Source organism: Heterocephalus glaber, unplaced genomic scaffold, assembly GCF_053883595.1.
Source record: "Heterocephalus glaber isolate CG9 unplaced genomic scaffold, H.glaber_assembly_v1.0 deba00000546, whole genome shotgun sequence".
Taxonomy (NCBI): Eukaryota; Metazoa; Chordata; class Mammalia; order Rodentia; family Bathyergidae; genus Heterocephalus; species Heterocephalus glaber.
In genome coordinates this window covers 30,614,899-30,631,378 of record NW_028258147.1, presented here as the reverse complement: position 1 = coordinate 30,631,378, position 16,480 = coordinate 30,614,899, and the positions used below count along the sequence as shown (strand labels likewise).

The window sequence follows — 16,480 nt, the reverse complement described above, 5'->3', positions numbered from 1 at the left end:
AAGTGCTAAACTAAAATCGAAATGTTACAACAGAACACTTAATCTACTGGAACATAAAATAGGTAAAACTCTTGAAGACATAAGTGTAGGCAAGGACTTTCTGAACAAAACCTCATTTGCACAAGAAATATCATCAAGAATCAATAAATGGAATTCTATCAACTAAAATGCCTCTGGACAGCAAAGGAAACAACAAACAGAGTGAAGAAGCAACCTATAGAATGGAAAAAATTTGCCAGCTATTCCTTGGACAGAGGACTAACATCTAAACTATGAAGAAATTTAAAAATTCCCCCAAAATAAAAGATCTAATCATGAAATGGGCAACTGAAATGAATAGATACTTCTCTGAAGTACAAATGGCCAATAAATACATGAAAAAATGTTTAACATTGCTGACCTTTACAGAAGTGCAAATTGAAACAATGCTGTGATTCCGTCTTACTCCAGAAAGAATGGCCATCATTGAAACATCAAATAAGAACGAATGTTGGCAAGGTGGTGGGGAGAAGGGGAAAATGTAAACTAGTTCAACTACATTGTTAGTGGGAATATAAACTAGTTCAATCACTACAGAAATCAGTATGGAGATTCCTCAAAACCCTAAAACTGGAAATTCTATTTGACCTAACTATTCCTCTTCTAAGTATTATTCTGAAACAGTAAAGACATCATATTACACTGATACATGCATACCCATGTTTACAGTGGCACAACTAATAATAACTAAATCTTGAAAATGTCCCATATGAATATTAAAATAAAGAAAATGTGGATAAGAAAATTAGGATAAAGAAAATGTGGTATATATACACAATGGAGTACTACTCAGTCATATATAAGGACAGAGTTCAATCATTTGTAGAAAAATTGATGTTCCTTGAGATCACAATGTTAAGTAAAATAAATCAGACAAACAAATTAAATATCCTATCCTATGGTTTCTTTTATGTGAGAAATCCAAAATGTAAATGAAGAGCAGAGTAAAAAGTAAATAATAGGAACTAGGGGGGTGAATCTTTTGCAAAAGGGAAAGGAACCAAGGGATGGAGGGAGGGGGATAAGGTATAGTAAAGGGGATGAAAGGAATGTAATCATTATGGACTGCAAACATGTGTCAACAATAATTTTTTAAGATTTACAATTATTTTCTAATTCTGTGAAAAATGCTGATGGTATTTTTGTTGGAATTGTATTAAATGTATATATCATTGCTGGTAATATGGCCATTTTGACAATATTAGTTCTGCCTATAAGGAACGGGGAATGTCTTTCCATTTTTTAATATCCTCTTCAATCTCTCTCTTTTTTAAAAAAGAAAAAATATGGAACTCTTCACGAATTTGCATGCCATCCTTTCGCAAGGGCCATGCTAATCTTCTCTGTGTTGTAATTTTAGTATATGTGCTGCCAAAGTCAGAACTAAAGTTCTTTTTTTTTTAATTGTACTGTAGTTTTCATTGCAAATATCTTTCATTTCTTTGGTTAGGTAAATTCCTAGATTTTTTTTCTTCATTAAGTTTATTGGTACATTTTAGGTGTACAATATGATGACATTCATCATTGGAAATTTGTACCTTTACGTGATATACCTTAGTTCTTATTTTTTTCCCCATTCCCCTGCCCTCCCTTCAACCCCTCCCTATTTACAAAGACTTTGTTTCCATTTTTTCCTTTTCTCATATTTTTTCCTTTCCCTTCTTTCCTTTCCCCTACTCCTCCCACTTCCTCCTCCCCTTTAGACCTTTTCTTCCTATTTCACATTATCTATTATACATTTTGATTATTTACACTTTCAGTTTTTCACACCAGAGAAACTATTCTGTATCTGGACATGCCTGTACTATTTATTCCATCCATCTAGCTATATAATTTCTTTCTCTTGCCTGCATATTGTGGCTAAAGTTTCAAGTACTATATTGTACAGAAGTCAGTGGACACCCTAGTCTTATTCTTTCAAAAATTCTTTCAATTTTTCACCATTTTTGACATAAGTTTGAGGTAAGGCCTTTCTATATCTATTTTCATCAGGATCTTTATTATGAATGGATGTTGGGTTTTGTCAAATGCTTTTTCTGCATCTATTGAGATAGTCTTTTGATTTATGTCCTTCTGTGTATGAAATGTGTTGTTTGTTTATTGATTTACATATGTTTAGTCATACTTGGTTTGAAGACAACTTGTTCATTATGTATGTCCTTTTAAATGACTTGTCGCCTTCTATTTGCTAGTATGTTTTCAGAGGTTTTTGCATTTCCATTTATTAAGAAGATTGATCTAATAGTTTTCTTTTTTTGTTAAGCCCTTGTTTGATTTTGGTATTAAGGAAATGCTAGGTTTTAGGAATGAATTTGGCAGAGCTCTTTCCCTTTCGATTTCATGGAAGAGTTCAAGTAGTTTTTGCATTAGGTCTTCCCAGAAGTTCTGGTAAAATTCAGCAGTGAATCTATTGGGTCCTAGGTTGTTTTTAGTTGATAGAGTTTTTATTATTGTCTCTATTTCTTTGCCTATTATTGTTCTGTTGAAAGTTTTTATATTTTCTTAACTCAATTTTTTTTGGGGGGGTACAGGGATCAAACTCAAGACCCTGCATTTGCGAGGCAGGCGTGGAGCCACTGAGCTAAATCCTTGGCCCTTGATTCAATTTTTAAAAATTCATTTATGTCTAGAAATTTATTCCAAAATAATCTTGGGAAAGAACAAAGTTGGAAAACTCAGGCTTCCCAACTTCAAAATTTAGTGTGAAATTACAAAAACCTCAAAATATAGTATGTCACCAAGATTGGGCTATAAATCAATAGATGGAATTAAGAGTCCAGAAATAAACTCTTACAGTCAATTGACTTTTGACAGAGGTGCAAAACAATTAAATAGAGAAAAGCATACTCTTTTCAATAAATAATATTGAGACAATTGGCTATTTGCCTGAATTGAATTGGAAACATACTCCACCCTACATATAAAACATAAGTAAAAGTGGCTCTAAATGTCAGAACAAAAACTATAACATTGGCATAAACCTTTATTGTCTTGGATTTAATAATGGTTTCTTAGATATAACTAAAAAATACAAAGAAGAAAGAAAAAATAGCATAATTGACTTCATCAAAACTAAAACTTTTGAGTTGCAAAGAATACCACAAAAATGAAACAACAAACCATTGAATGGGAGAAAATATTTACAAATCATATGGTTAAAAAGAGAGTTACATTTTGAAAATATAAAGGACTCTTACAATTCAATAATAAGAACACAAATAATCCAATTAACACATGGCAAAATAATTGAACAAATACTCATCCCAAGAATTTATGCACATAACAAACCAAAACTACAGTGAGACTTTACCTCACACTCATTAGGATGACTACAATAAAAAAGATAATACATAGTATTGATGAAAATATGGAGAAACTGAGATGATCATGCACTTCTGGTATGAATGTGATATAGTTCAGCCACTTTGTGAAATATCCTGGAAGTATTTCAAAAGTTTATACATGAATTTACTCTATAATCCTGCAATTCCATTCCTAAGAAATAAAAACATGCCTATATGAAAAGTGTATGTAAATGATTATTATTCATAAGAGCCCAAAGTGGAAATAACTGAAATGTTTATTAGCTGATGAATTGATTAAAATTTTGTTATATAGCTATACAATGAATATTATTCAATAGTGTAAAGGAGTACAGGATGGATATATGCTACATATAAGATGGATGACTATTGAAAATATATTAAAGAAGCCAGTCAGAAAAGACCACCTATGGTATGAATCTATTGACATTAAATGTATAGAACAGGTAATCTATAGAGATAGGATGATATTAGTAGTTATCTCAGGCTTGAAAGATTTCTGACAGGACTACTAAATAAAACAGATTTTTTTTTGGAGTGATGAAAACACTCTAAAATTCATCTTGGTGATATTTACACAGCTCAGTGTGTTTCAGAATATGCTGAAAATCACTAACCTGTACACTTTAAAAACAGCAAATTATATGTTATGTGAGTAATATCTTAATAAAATTTCTCCAAAAATACCAAAGTGTACTATACTAATCAAAGAGGAATTAGGGAATTGGGAGATAGCTGAGAAAATTGCCCTGAACACAGCACAGGAGCATCAAGAGTTAGAGAACATAAAAGAAAAATATAGTTTGATAAGCTCTGTGATGAGCCTAGTGGAGTTTCAGATAAAAGAATGTAATGAATAGGGAAAAAGAAGATATTAAAAGGAATCATGGCTAAGAGATTTAAGAGAAATCAAAAGCCCCAGACTGAAGGAGTTCCTGTTGAAATTGCATCATGGACAAAAAGAAAGTCTTCAATACTAACAGAAAAATCTTGTTGCTTGTAAAGAAATGTTTAAATAATGAATCAATTAGAGGAAAAATGGATGGTTTTGAGCTGGGAAACATCTTTAATGGTCTGAGAGAAAATAAACTTTTAACCAGAACTCTATGTGCACCTACTGCACTATTGAAGAATTTTCAGGCATCTCAGATATTGGAAAGTTTTACTACTCATAGATCTGTGCTTTAAGAACTACTAGTTCATCAAGAAAAAATTAAATATGGAATAAAACTGTGGACTTAAGAAGTAATGGTAAACAAATGAACCATATGCATGTTGAGTAAGGTAGGAGTGCCGCTGAGCCCTATCCAGCTATCTTATATTTCCTAGCAAGGTATCAAGCAATGTCCTCAAATTGATACATTTGTGAGTTTAGGCTATATTGATAATTATTTCTTGCTTGCAGAAAGTGAATTTTTAAAAATAGGAATGTGTTAATGGCTATTGTTAATTTTTTCTCGCAAAAAGTGAATTTTTACAAATGGAACTGAATTAATGGGCTAGTGAACTTTTGTCCTTGTGACAAAATACCTGACATAAACAATTTGAAAGAGGACCGGTTCAATTTGGCTCATGGTTTCAGAGGTTTCAGTCCATAGTCACTTAGTGTCACTGATTTTAGGCCTGTGGGGAAGCAGAAACATCATGGTAGGAGAGCTTCTCACCTCATGGCAATCAGGAAACACAGAGAAAAAAGAAGGAACCAGAGGATAAAAGGTAAGAGACAAGACAGAGTCTCCAAAGTCATACCATCATCATGTACCCCTTCAAGGAGGCTTCACCTCTTCAATTTTCATTATTACTCAATAATGTCTCATGAAATTATGATACCATGAATGGATTGACCCACTTATGATGTGGAAGCCCTCATGATACTATGACCTTCTGTAATTCTCACCTCTGAACATGAGAGTTTTAGGGGACATTTTAGATTTGAATTATTAACAGATGCAGTTTAAATGTTGGTGTGTGTGTGTGTGTGCGTGTGTGTGTGTGTGTCCATGTGTGTTTGGAGGAGGGGAGGTCCAGTCTAATGACAGGTCTTCCCACTTCTACTCAGGAAACGTATAGGGAGCAAAAGCCCAGATTATTGAAATGCAGCCATGGTTCCCTTAGCATTGTTTATGCCCTTGGTTCATGACCTCCTCCCTCTATTCTCCAGGTCTTCACTTTTCTTACTCACTCTCCCTCTTCTTTGTCTCTATGGGTAGTGATGCCTCCATTGATTTCTAGACAGTGAGTGAGGGACAAAAATTACTATCCTGTATGCCAGTACTGTGGAATCCATCAGTGGTTAGTTGCATCTAACCTATAGTCACTGACATCTAGGACTTTTGCCTCTTTTTTTCTTCCTACCACATTATTCTCAATATATAGCTTGAAAATGAGGTGAAAATGGCCAATTCTTGGCCAGATTTTGGAGAAATGAGTCTCCTGTTAATGACACAGTGTACCTAGCTCAAAGGTTCAAAAGCTACATGCATCCATTCTTTATTGGCATAACATAAAGCTGCTTTGTGCCTCTTGATATCTACCATGTTCTCAAGTAATTTCACTTTGCAAAAAGTCACTCTCTGGGGTTTCAAGCAAGGAATCATTGAGTGGTGATTTTGTTAGTGAAGTCTTATTCCATCCCCAGAGGCCTGATTTATTACTTCAAGCTTCATACTCATTACACTGTGTACTTTTCCTTTTTATCTTGTGAGGCATGGTGGCTTTCACACCGCTGACGTCAATGATCTGATGGCTTCCATGCAGTTGGCAGAAATCAACTCACAGTTCTATCACTCATCTGCTTGAACAAACACAAACAGAAAGCCAAACAGACCCTCTTCAGCTCTTGTGCTTTATTTATTCTTAGCCCTTTGCTGAGACTAGGCAACAACTGATGGAACCAAGAGATAGTTTGTTTGGATTAGGTCAACCATCATCCTCTGAGACTTTTAGCTTTCTTGTTTGCTATGCTGCGGTGGTCTCTCTTCCAAAATGTCATTTGACTCATAAATGGTGTGGACAAACCAATCTTCTGAATGATATAAAGAGTGAAATCACTAGCATTTATTTAGTTTTGAAATTCATATTTAAGTAAAACATTCTTAATAAAATAGCATTGATGTCTGCCTAACAACTTTTTTTAAACTAGGAATAGAAGGATAGAAACACAAAGAATATCAGTTTCTCTAAACTGATATTCTCATTGCATTTGTAGATTCAATTATTCCTTCTTTCTCTTTTTTTTTACCGGGGATCAAACTCCAGACTTTGTGCTTGCGAGGTGGGTGGCAGAACCACTGAGCTAAATCCCTGGCCTCTTCTTCCTTCTCTTGATACATTATGTGTTGTACCTATTTTTAAAGGCAGAAAATTAATATAGAAATGAAGTACATTCTGTAAAATGAAGCTAGGTTCTTCTTTTTGAAGTTCCTGTGTAAATCTCTGACCATACTTTGCATTTTGACTTTTATGTCTCTTCTCTTAGAAAACATAGATTGTCTATGTTGGGTATTGAGACTCTTTCCTGAGTGCTGTTGCCTTTGTGAGACACTACTTTTTCCATCATCACATTATCTATCTTATTGTCCTCCCACAGCATTTCCTTATTTTCAAATTCTGGTGTCTACTTTGGTTTTTCCAAATATTTTATAAAGCAGAGAAGTCAAATATTGTATGTCTCTTCATTTAATTTCTGATAAAAATGTTTTTCTTCTGATGATTAGTGTAATTATTACAATAAAATTAATTATGCTTTAAGAATTTTACCATGCCCAGTGACATACCAGCAGACACAGTAAGGGCTATAAAAACATGTCATAAAATTCTCTGAGAGTACAGTGAAATAAAATCAGGAGCCAAAATAATGGGAAGAGGGTGGCATGTAGCAAGTTCCAGAAAGCTGGAAACTACACAAAAATAATCTCTTGTTCGCTTCTTGACCTATTCTGTGTTTTTCATGTAGCCCCCTCAGAAAATCTGCTGTTCTTTGCATACATTTCCTTCCCCCTCTCATCTCTCTGCAAGAGTTACTTTACTTTTTATTTTAAAAATTTACTTGCATAAAAATTTAAGATATGGGATATGGAGGAGCTTGAGTTCAGTATACTTCAAAATGAGTAACTGCTAGCTGCATTCATAGTCATATTTTTAAAATCTCATTTGCTGCATACTACAAAGAATTATTTCTTGCTCTAGTCACGGTCAAATCCAGGTCAGGCAGATTTTCTCCTCTCCAGTACAGATGCAGGCTCAGAGCTCCAGGCTGCACCTGTATTGCAACAATGCTATCTGAAAACTGTGATTTCAGATGAACGAGAGAGAGAGAGAGAGAATTTCACAATTTGCTCTGGCTCTTGTCTATTTTGGTCTCAAAAGAGCAAATCATTTGCACTTTTATTTCTATTGGCCAGAAGTAGTTATGAGGTCAAAACCTAAGTACAATGCTGAAGAGTGTCAAGCAGCACACAGTGTATTTGGTAAATACGATCTCTGCTTAAATGTACAGAATAATTTTGATTCATGGACAGGGTTAAAAAGTAGACTAATATATTTCCTTTATTTTGTAAGTCAGAGGAGAAGCAGAGAAGAATCTGAGGCTAGACAGGTTAAGTGACTTGGTGACGTTGCATATCCAGGAAGTGGCAGAGATTTCTATCACTATCATTAGCATCTCCTCAACTCTTGTTATATGCTGGCCACGATATCCATTTCTCTGAACCTTTACAATGCCCATATGAGACAGACACTGTTTTTGTCTTCATTTTAAAGGTGATAAAAACAACAACTAAAACATCTCAAGTCACACAGGTAATAAAGAGGCAAAAGGAAATTCAAATTCCTATCTGTCACATGCACTCCAGCATACAGCTTGTCACTTGATGTTCTTTTGTTTTGCTCTGATCTCTGAATTTCCCTTCTCATTATATCTGCAGACTATATGGCTCTGGGATGGACTGTGTAAGTCTTCATCAAAGAATGATACTAGAGGACCTTTAAGGAGGAAACTTTTCCAGTATTCTTAATTGTCTTAAAGACAGGTTGAAGTAACTTGTGAAAACAGAGAAAGCAATGTCATAAGTATAGGTAAATTGCTACTGGATTTGTATGGTGTAAAGTTAACTTTGTATGGTGTAAACAGGGCCTTTTCTGTAGGATCTAGGAATATTTTCTGTAATACGGGAAGTAGTAATATTGGAACGCGATAACAAAAAATTAACTTACACCCACAGGGCATATGACTGGAGAAAACCAATGTTGCAGCATATGTTTAAGAAACAAATACTAAATTAGTTATTTCTTACAGTTCTCATTCTAAACGATAGCATTACTTAAGGGTCTTAGTCCTAATTGTTCACTTTAGAACAAGTACTAGGGATCAAGGCCTAGAGTTCTAAAGTTAGTCACTTCATCAGCAACACAAACTTCATTTATATAAAGACAAAAACATGTATAAAAATGTTTCTAATTAAGATAAAGTATATGATGTGCTTAGTGCGGTACCTGGAACACAGTAGACTATCCCAAGATGGAAGCTCTTCTTCCTCCCCCTCCCACCCCTCCTCACTTTCCTCCTTTACATCCTGGCTGATGAATCATTATAAAATCATTTTTCAACTTTCAACTTTGATATTATTTAAAAATTCTTTATCCCAGTAGGGAATTAAAATTCACTAGGGGGTGGATGGGAATGACAGAAAATTACCATCAAGTAGCTGAAAGGACTCCTGCCTTGGCTCACTTCATCAAACCATCAGATAGTTTTGGCATGGTGTGCACCCAGCTTGCAGTTGGAGAACCACCAACAGGGAGGCATAGAATCACACAGTTTCTAAAACATGGGGGCACAGGATAGAAGAAACACGAGCTAATTAATTGAGCACAAGTCCAACTAAGTATCATGGGAGAAAACTAAATTTCTTTTGTATCATCTTGCTAAGGTCTCCTGGGGAAGGAAGCATGCGGTCCAGGAAAAACAGAAAAATTAGTATGAGCCCCAACTCTTATTATTAACTTGTTAAGTCTCTACTCTTTTCAGAACTGGTTGTTTTTTCTTTTCATATTTCTTTTCATATTTCTATTTGTGCGTTGTTATTTTGAGAATACAATAAGATGAAACAATAAAAGGGTCTAAAATAATTCTATGATTGTATTAACATGATGAAAAAGTTCTAAAAATTTGACCATGTAAATATGGATTCCCTTTATTGCATGATTAATGAAGTACACGAAGTTCCAAGGTCCAAGTATGCCATCCACACTTACCAAGATACTATTGATCTGATCCATAGCTATTGGCCAGATTGAGCCAGAAGAATATTCAGAATTCAAGGGCTCATCTTTCTCTTCCTAGTTCCTCTAAATGGCTTGAGATTGCTTACTAGTTCCTCTTGTGGCATTGTCATCTTTTCTTTCCATCCAGTTTTGCTCACTCCGCTTGAGAATGAGTTTGACCAGAGGTCACTGGTCAATCATGTTATATCCTTCAAATGCATCTTATGGGAGATTTTTTATTGCGTTGCCTTTAGTTTTCTTTACTCATCAACATATCTGTAATGGAATAGAGAAAAGTTTATCCTCCTGATTATTTTTAGGGGGAGCATTGCATTTATTAAGGAAATAATTGGATACACTGTGATTCTTGTTACATATGAGGTGAGGGGAGGAACTAATATTGCTGCTGAGTGTGTGGCTTGGGTAGAGGTGTATGGTGGAGAAAACATATAAAGGAATAAGGAAGAAAATAGATTAGGAGAAAAAGAGTTTAGAGCAGTCTGAGTTCCTGGTAGTCCTTAGATCTTTAGTGTACTTACAAAATCCAAATATATGATTGATCACTGGAATTCTTGTGGACATCTGAGAAGGAGTTCAATTCTGGGCCATGGTATACATGGGGCTGATTTAGAAAGAGCATATAAGCTCCCTTTTGGCATAAGAGTTATCTTTGAAAGGCCCCAATATGACTAAATAAGATAATTACTCATGTCCAAGTCAGTTAATATGTGCACAAAAATCTCTGTGACATGGTCTCAATTTAACATCAATTTTTGAGTCTGGGTCCACATATTTCATAGAAAGTTTAATTTGTCTTCTGTTTGCTCTAATTCTTGAACTGGTAAAGTCTTGAGACAAAGTGAGAAGCATCACTTTCCTTACATCCATTTAGATGGGAGGCTAACCCAGAATTTATGACTGGTTATTCCACTGCACATCAAATAAGCAGGCCTGCTCTGAGTAGGAACTTAGAAATCTTAGAACTCTTCACGTGAAATTGGAACTGCAGAGAATTCCATCTTGTGGAAATAAATCAATCCTGTGTTTAAAGCATAGAAATTTTCTTTGTTCTTAAGCCGTAAGAGGAATATTACTTCAGTCTTTCATCCAAATTTAGTTGATATAAGGGGAAAAAGGTCAGTTGAACAGTACAGTGCTACCTTGGTTTACAAACTTAATTTGTTTTACACTTTTGGGGAAATGGCTGCATTTGTGTCTGTGTGGGAAAGATGGCCATAGTCATGTTTGTCACCCAATGTGGAGTTTTCAAAGGAAGCAAAATTTTGCTGAATGCTTTTGTTTGTGAACTCAATTTTTCGCAAACAGAAGCATTCATGAACCAAGGTATTACTGTATAAAAATGTTTATTATCTAGGTTATTGAAACATTGACAAAGATCAGTGGTTCCAAGAAGTTATCACACATTCTTATCAATGACAATGGCTTTTCTTTTTTTTTTTTATTAAGTTTATTGGTACATGTTAGGTATACAATACAGTTACATTCATCATTGGGATCTTGTACCTTTACATGTTGTATCTTCGTTCTTATTTTCTCCCCATTCCCCTGCCCTCCCTTCAACCCCTCCACCCGTCCCTATTTACAAAGACTTTGTTTCCATTTTTTCCTTTTCTCATATTTTTTTCTTTTCCCTTTTTTCCTTTCCCCTATCCCCACCCTTCCCTACTCCTTTAGACCTTTTCTTCCTATTTGACATTATCAATTATACATTTGGATCCTTATTTACACTTTTAGTTTTTCATACCAGAGAAACTATTCAGTATTTACATGTGTGTCCTATTTATTTTACTTAAGAGTATGGACAATGGCTTTTCAAGAGATCTGATACTCCCTTAGGGAGTGGCCAAAGAGGGGAAGAAATTTGTGAGAAATGTGTGAAGATCATATCAGAAATAGTCAACAGAGTGAAGAAACAGCATGACGATTGGGAGAAAATATTTGTTAACTCTTCTTCTGACAGAGGGTAAATATCAAGATATATATATAAATATATATAAATATATATAAATATATATAAATATATATAAATATATATATAAATATATATATAAATGTATCTATATAAATATATATATGTATAACTCAAAAAACTTAAAAATAAAAACAAAGTAATCCAATTTATAAATGGGCAAATGATCTGAATAGATAATGCACAAATTAAGCAATACATGGATTCAAAATGGCAGAGTAGTGAGTGGCAGTCAATACCTTTCTGTAATAACTCAATGTGAATCTCCTTAACTCCCCAATCAAAAGATACAGAATGACAAAATGTATAATGAAATAAAACCCAACAATATGCAGCATACAGAAAACAAAAGGAATTCACAGATTAAATATCAAAGAATGGAAAACAGTATTCCATGCAAAAGGAACCGAGAAAAAAGCAGGACTTGCTATTCTAATTTCAGACAAAGTGGATTTCAAGCCAAAACTGATCAGAAGAGACAAAGAACATAGCTATACGTTGGTTAAGGGAACAATTCAACAGAGAAAGATAACAATTATAAACATATACACACCAAAATTGGCGTTCTTAACTTCATAAAACAAATACTAACATTACCAGACATAAAAAAAATCAGATAAATGCCAACACAATTGTAATCAGGGACCTCATTACAACACAATTGTAATCAGGGACCTCAGTAACCCATTATCATAAATAGATCAACTAGACAAAAAAATTGACAAAGAAATATTAGAGTTGAGCCAAACCTTCAAAGAAATGGACTTAGTAGATATCTACAGAACGTTCTATCAACAACAGAATACACTTTCTTCTCAGCAACACATGGGACATTCTCCAAAGTAAATCACATGCTATCCCAGAAAGCATACTTAAGAAAACGCAAAAGAATCAAAATTATCCCATGCTTATTATCAAACCATAGTGTAATGAAAGAGGAAATCAATGGCAAAAGAAACCAAAGAAACAATGCAAACACATGAGAATTCAACAATATCCTCTTTTTAAAAAATTAACTTTATTGGTACATTTTAGGTATACAATATAATGACATTCATCATTGGAAATTTGCACCTTTACATAGTCTCTCTTGGTTCTTATTTTTCACCCTTGCCCAGGCCTCCCTTCAACCCCTCCATCCCTCCCTATTTACAAAGACTTGTTCCAATTTTTACATTTTCTCATATTAATTCCATTCCCTTCTTTCCATTCCCCTAGCCCTCCCACTTCCTTCCTCTTTGCCCCTTTTCTTCCTACTTCACATTACCTATTATACATTTAGTCCTTATTTACACTTTCAGTTTCTCACACCAGAGAAACTATTCAGTATTTATACATGTGTGTCCTATTTATTTCACTTAAGAGTATCACCACAACGTGCATTCACTTAGCTATAAATGTCTCTAATTTCTCATTTTTTATGGCTGAGTAGTACTTCATTTTATTTTTTAAAAAACCACACTTTCTTTATCCAGTCTCCAGTCGATGGGCAATTGGGCTGCTTCCAAGTTTTAGCAATTACAAACTGCGCTGCTATGAACATGGGTGTACATATATCACTGTGGTGTGATTCTTTTAATTCTTTGGGAAAGATACCTAGCAGTGGAATAGTGGGGTCAAATGGGACTTCCAATCCTAGTTCTTTGAGGTATCTTCATACTGATTTCCACAGTGGTTGCACCAGTCTACACTCCCACCAGCAGTGTAGTAGGGTTCCTCTTTCCCCACAGCCCCGCCAGCATTTGTTATTGGTTGATTTCATGATAGCACCCATTCTTTCTGGGGTAAGGTGGAATTTCAGTGTTGTTTTCATTTACATCTCTTGAATGACCAGTGATGTTGAACAGTTTTTCATATGTTTATCTGCTATTTCTACTTCTTTGTCTGAGAAATGTCTGTTCATTTCAGATGCTCATTTTTGGATTGGGTCTTTAAATTTGGGAGGTCTGATTTTTTCAGTTCTTTATAAATTCTAGAAGTAGACTTTTGTCTGAGGGACAGCTGGTAAAAATTTTTTCCCACATTGTGGTTGTTCCTTCACACTATTGGTGGTTTCTCTTGCTGTGCAGAAGCTTTTTAATAAGAAGAGATCCCACTTTTGATTGTTTGTGCTAGTTCATGGGCAACTGAGGTTTTGTTCATAAAATCTTTTCCTACACCAATGTCTTCAAGAGTTCTACTTAACCTCTCTTTCAGCAGGTTTAGTGTTTCTTCAACAATATCCTCTTGAATAATCAATGGAATCAACGAAGAAATTATATAGTTCCTTGAATCAAATGATAATGCCAGAACAATATACCAGATCCAATGGGACACAATGAAAATGACCCTAAGAGGAAAGTTCGCAGCTGTAAATGTCCATATCAGAAAAACAGTGAGCTCAAGTAAATAATCTAATGATGCACACAATGTCCTAGAAACACAAGAACAATCCAAATCCAAAGCTAGTACAAGGAAAGAAATTATAAAGATCAAAAATTAATGAAATTGAGACTAAAAAACAATACAAAGAACCAATGAACCAAACAGTTATCCTTTGAAAGAATAAAAGAGTTGGAAAGCCCCTAACCAATCTTAACATAAAAGGAGAGAAAAGATCCAAATCAATGCAACTAGAAATGAAAAGGGCAAAATCACAAAAGATTCTGCCAAAATACAGATCATTGGCAATTACTTTGAGAACCTGTACTATAAGAAAATAGAGAACTCAGAAAAATGAATATATATCCAAAGTGGCGCCAAGAGATGTAAAAATTCTGAATAATCCAATATAAGTCAATGAAATTAAAAAATGATTAAAAACTACAAAGAAAATCCCAGGTCCTGAAGTATTCACTGCCAAATTCTGCAAGAACTTTAGAGAAATCCTAACACCAATAGACCTCAAACTCTAATAAAACTGACAGGGAAGCTGGACTTCCAAAGTCATTCCTGGAAGCTAGCATTATCCTGATTCCAAAACCAGAAAAGTACTCAATCTAAAAAGAGAACTACAGTCTAATCTCTTTAATGAACATAGATGCAAGAATCCTCAATAAGATACTAGCAAACAGAATGCAATAAATCATCAAAAATATCATGCATCGGGATCAATTAGGATTCATTCTAGGGATACAAAGATTGTTCAATATACACAAATCAATAAATGCAATACACCACATAAAAAGAAGCAACAACAAAAATCACATAATCATCACTGCTCCTTGGCTCTCAATAACCTCTCAGAACAGAGCCAAGAAATATCTTCTTGGTTTTGGTGTTCTCCTAAACCACTCACATAAAAGTAATGAGTTAACTTATTGCAAGTTATCACAGACTAACTTCTTAAAAGGACTTCTTTTTCCTTTGAAATATTGTAAAAGGTATTTTATACCATAAAAGAGTAAATTGGTGAGTTATAAAACATTAGCCTTGAAACTTTTAAGAATATATTAAAAAGTGAATAAATCACTACAATAAAAGAAATGTATAGGGGCAATGTAGTGAGACCTGCTCTCAAAATAAAAAATAAAAAGGGCTGGAGGGGTAGCTCAGTGGTCAGGTGGTTGCTTAACATGTGTGAGGTCTTGAGGTCCTGGGTTTGATTTCTTAGCACAAAAGAAGGAAAGAAAGAAACAAAGAAGAAAGAAAGAAAGAAAGAAAGGAAGGAAGGAAGGAAGGAAGGAAGGAAGGAAGGAAGGAAGGAAGGAAGGAAGGAAAAGAAAAAAGAAAGGAGAACCTTCATTTTTTTTCTTCATATTATTGAAGACACATTACTAACTAGATGAAAGGGCATGGTCACTAGGCCACCAGGCACATGGCATGAGGCAAATATATCCTTTGTGCAGTAATAGAACAAAAATGGATAAAAGCTAATGAATAATGCTGAGGTGATAAAAAAAGACACAAAGAAACTTGACTTCACTAGCCAGATGAGAAGAGGCAACATTTTAATATTACAACATGGGATACTGTAGACATTTGCAATACCTTCATCATGACTGGCCACTGAAGGTATATAATTGCTTACCTTTGCCCCTCACTTCCTGTTTACATGAATTGCAGCAACAACAAACAACAAATCCTATCTTACTTAACTGATGCATTGTATTAGTCAGCTTTCTAATTGCAGGAACACAATACTCAACACTTTAAAAGATGAGAGGTTTAATTTGGTTCATGGTTTCAGAGGGTTCAGTCAATGTCTGACTGACTCCAAGGCAGGAACATTATGGTGGAAGGGCTTGTTAGCAAAGCATGTTGGGTGGGGGTGGGGCAGAACAGGGAAACAGCTCCAGAGAGGAAGAGGGGAGGGACCATAAATAGCACCCAAGGTCAAATCTACAAGATCCACCCAGACACACCCAGAAGTGTGCGGTACTCATCCCCTAGAAGGCTACCAAGCCAAAGAAGTTGACATCATCAAGTGTAACCTCCACAAGCAGCTCAGATCCTTCTTTTTTGCCTTAAAGCACAGCAAGGAGATAAGATGGGATTTGATGGTTTGCTTAACCTGATTTCCCTTAAAAAAAAAAAAAAAAAAAAAAAAAAAAAGAATGTGTTTACAGGAAGTTAATTGGAGAAACCCACATAGAGGACTATATGGTAGTAGGACAGAAAGGCAAAGGTGGCTCAAAGCTACCATCTTGAGCTGGTCACTACAATGTGCAATGGAATTTACTAGTAAGCAGTGTAAAGTGGAAGAGAAGAATGTTTATCCACCAGCTCTCATGCCCCATTGGTCAAGAGGTGCTCTATAGTATTAATTTCATTGCTTTTCCAGATTGCACCTGTGTAGCAAAAATATGGCAGATTCTCAAAGGGTCCTTAGAGGTGGCTGCAGCAGTGGCCCTATGACTGAAAATGATTAATAAAGGATTACATA

General features: G+C 34.9%; 1 non-coding gene across 1 annotated transcript; it reads right to left on the bottom strand.

Moving 5' to 3' along the window:
* Positions 1 to 1,319: 1,319 nt before the first annotated feature.
* LOC147829662 (U6 spliceosomal RNA) lies at positions 1,320 to 1,423 on the bottom strand. Its single transcript, XR_015448812.1, has one exon. It is a non-coding gene; the product is annotated as a U6 spliceosomal RNA (small nuclear RNA).
* Positions 1,424 to 16,480: the final 15,057 nt, after the last annotated feature.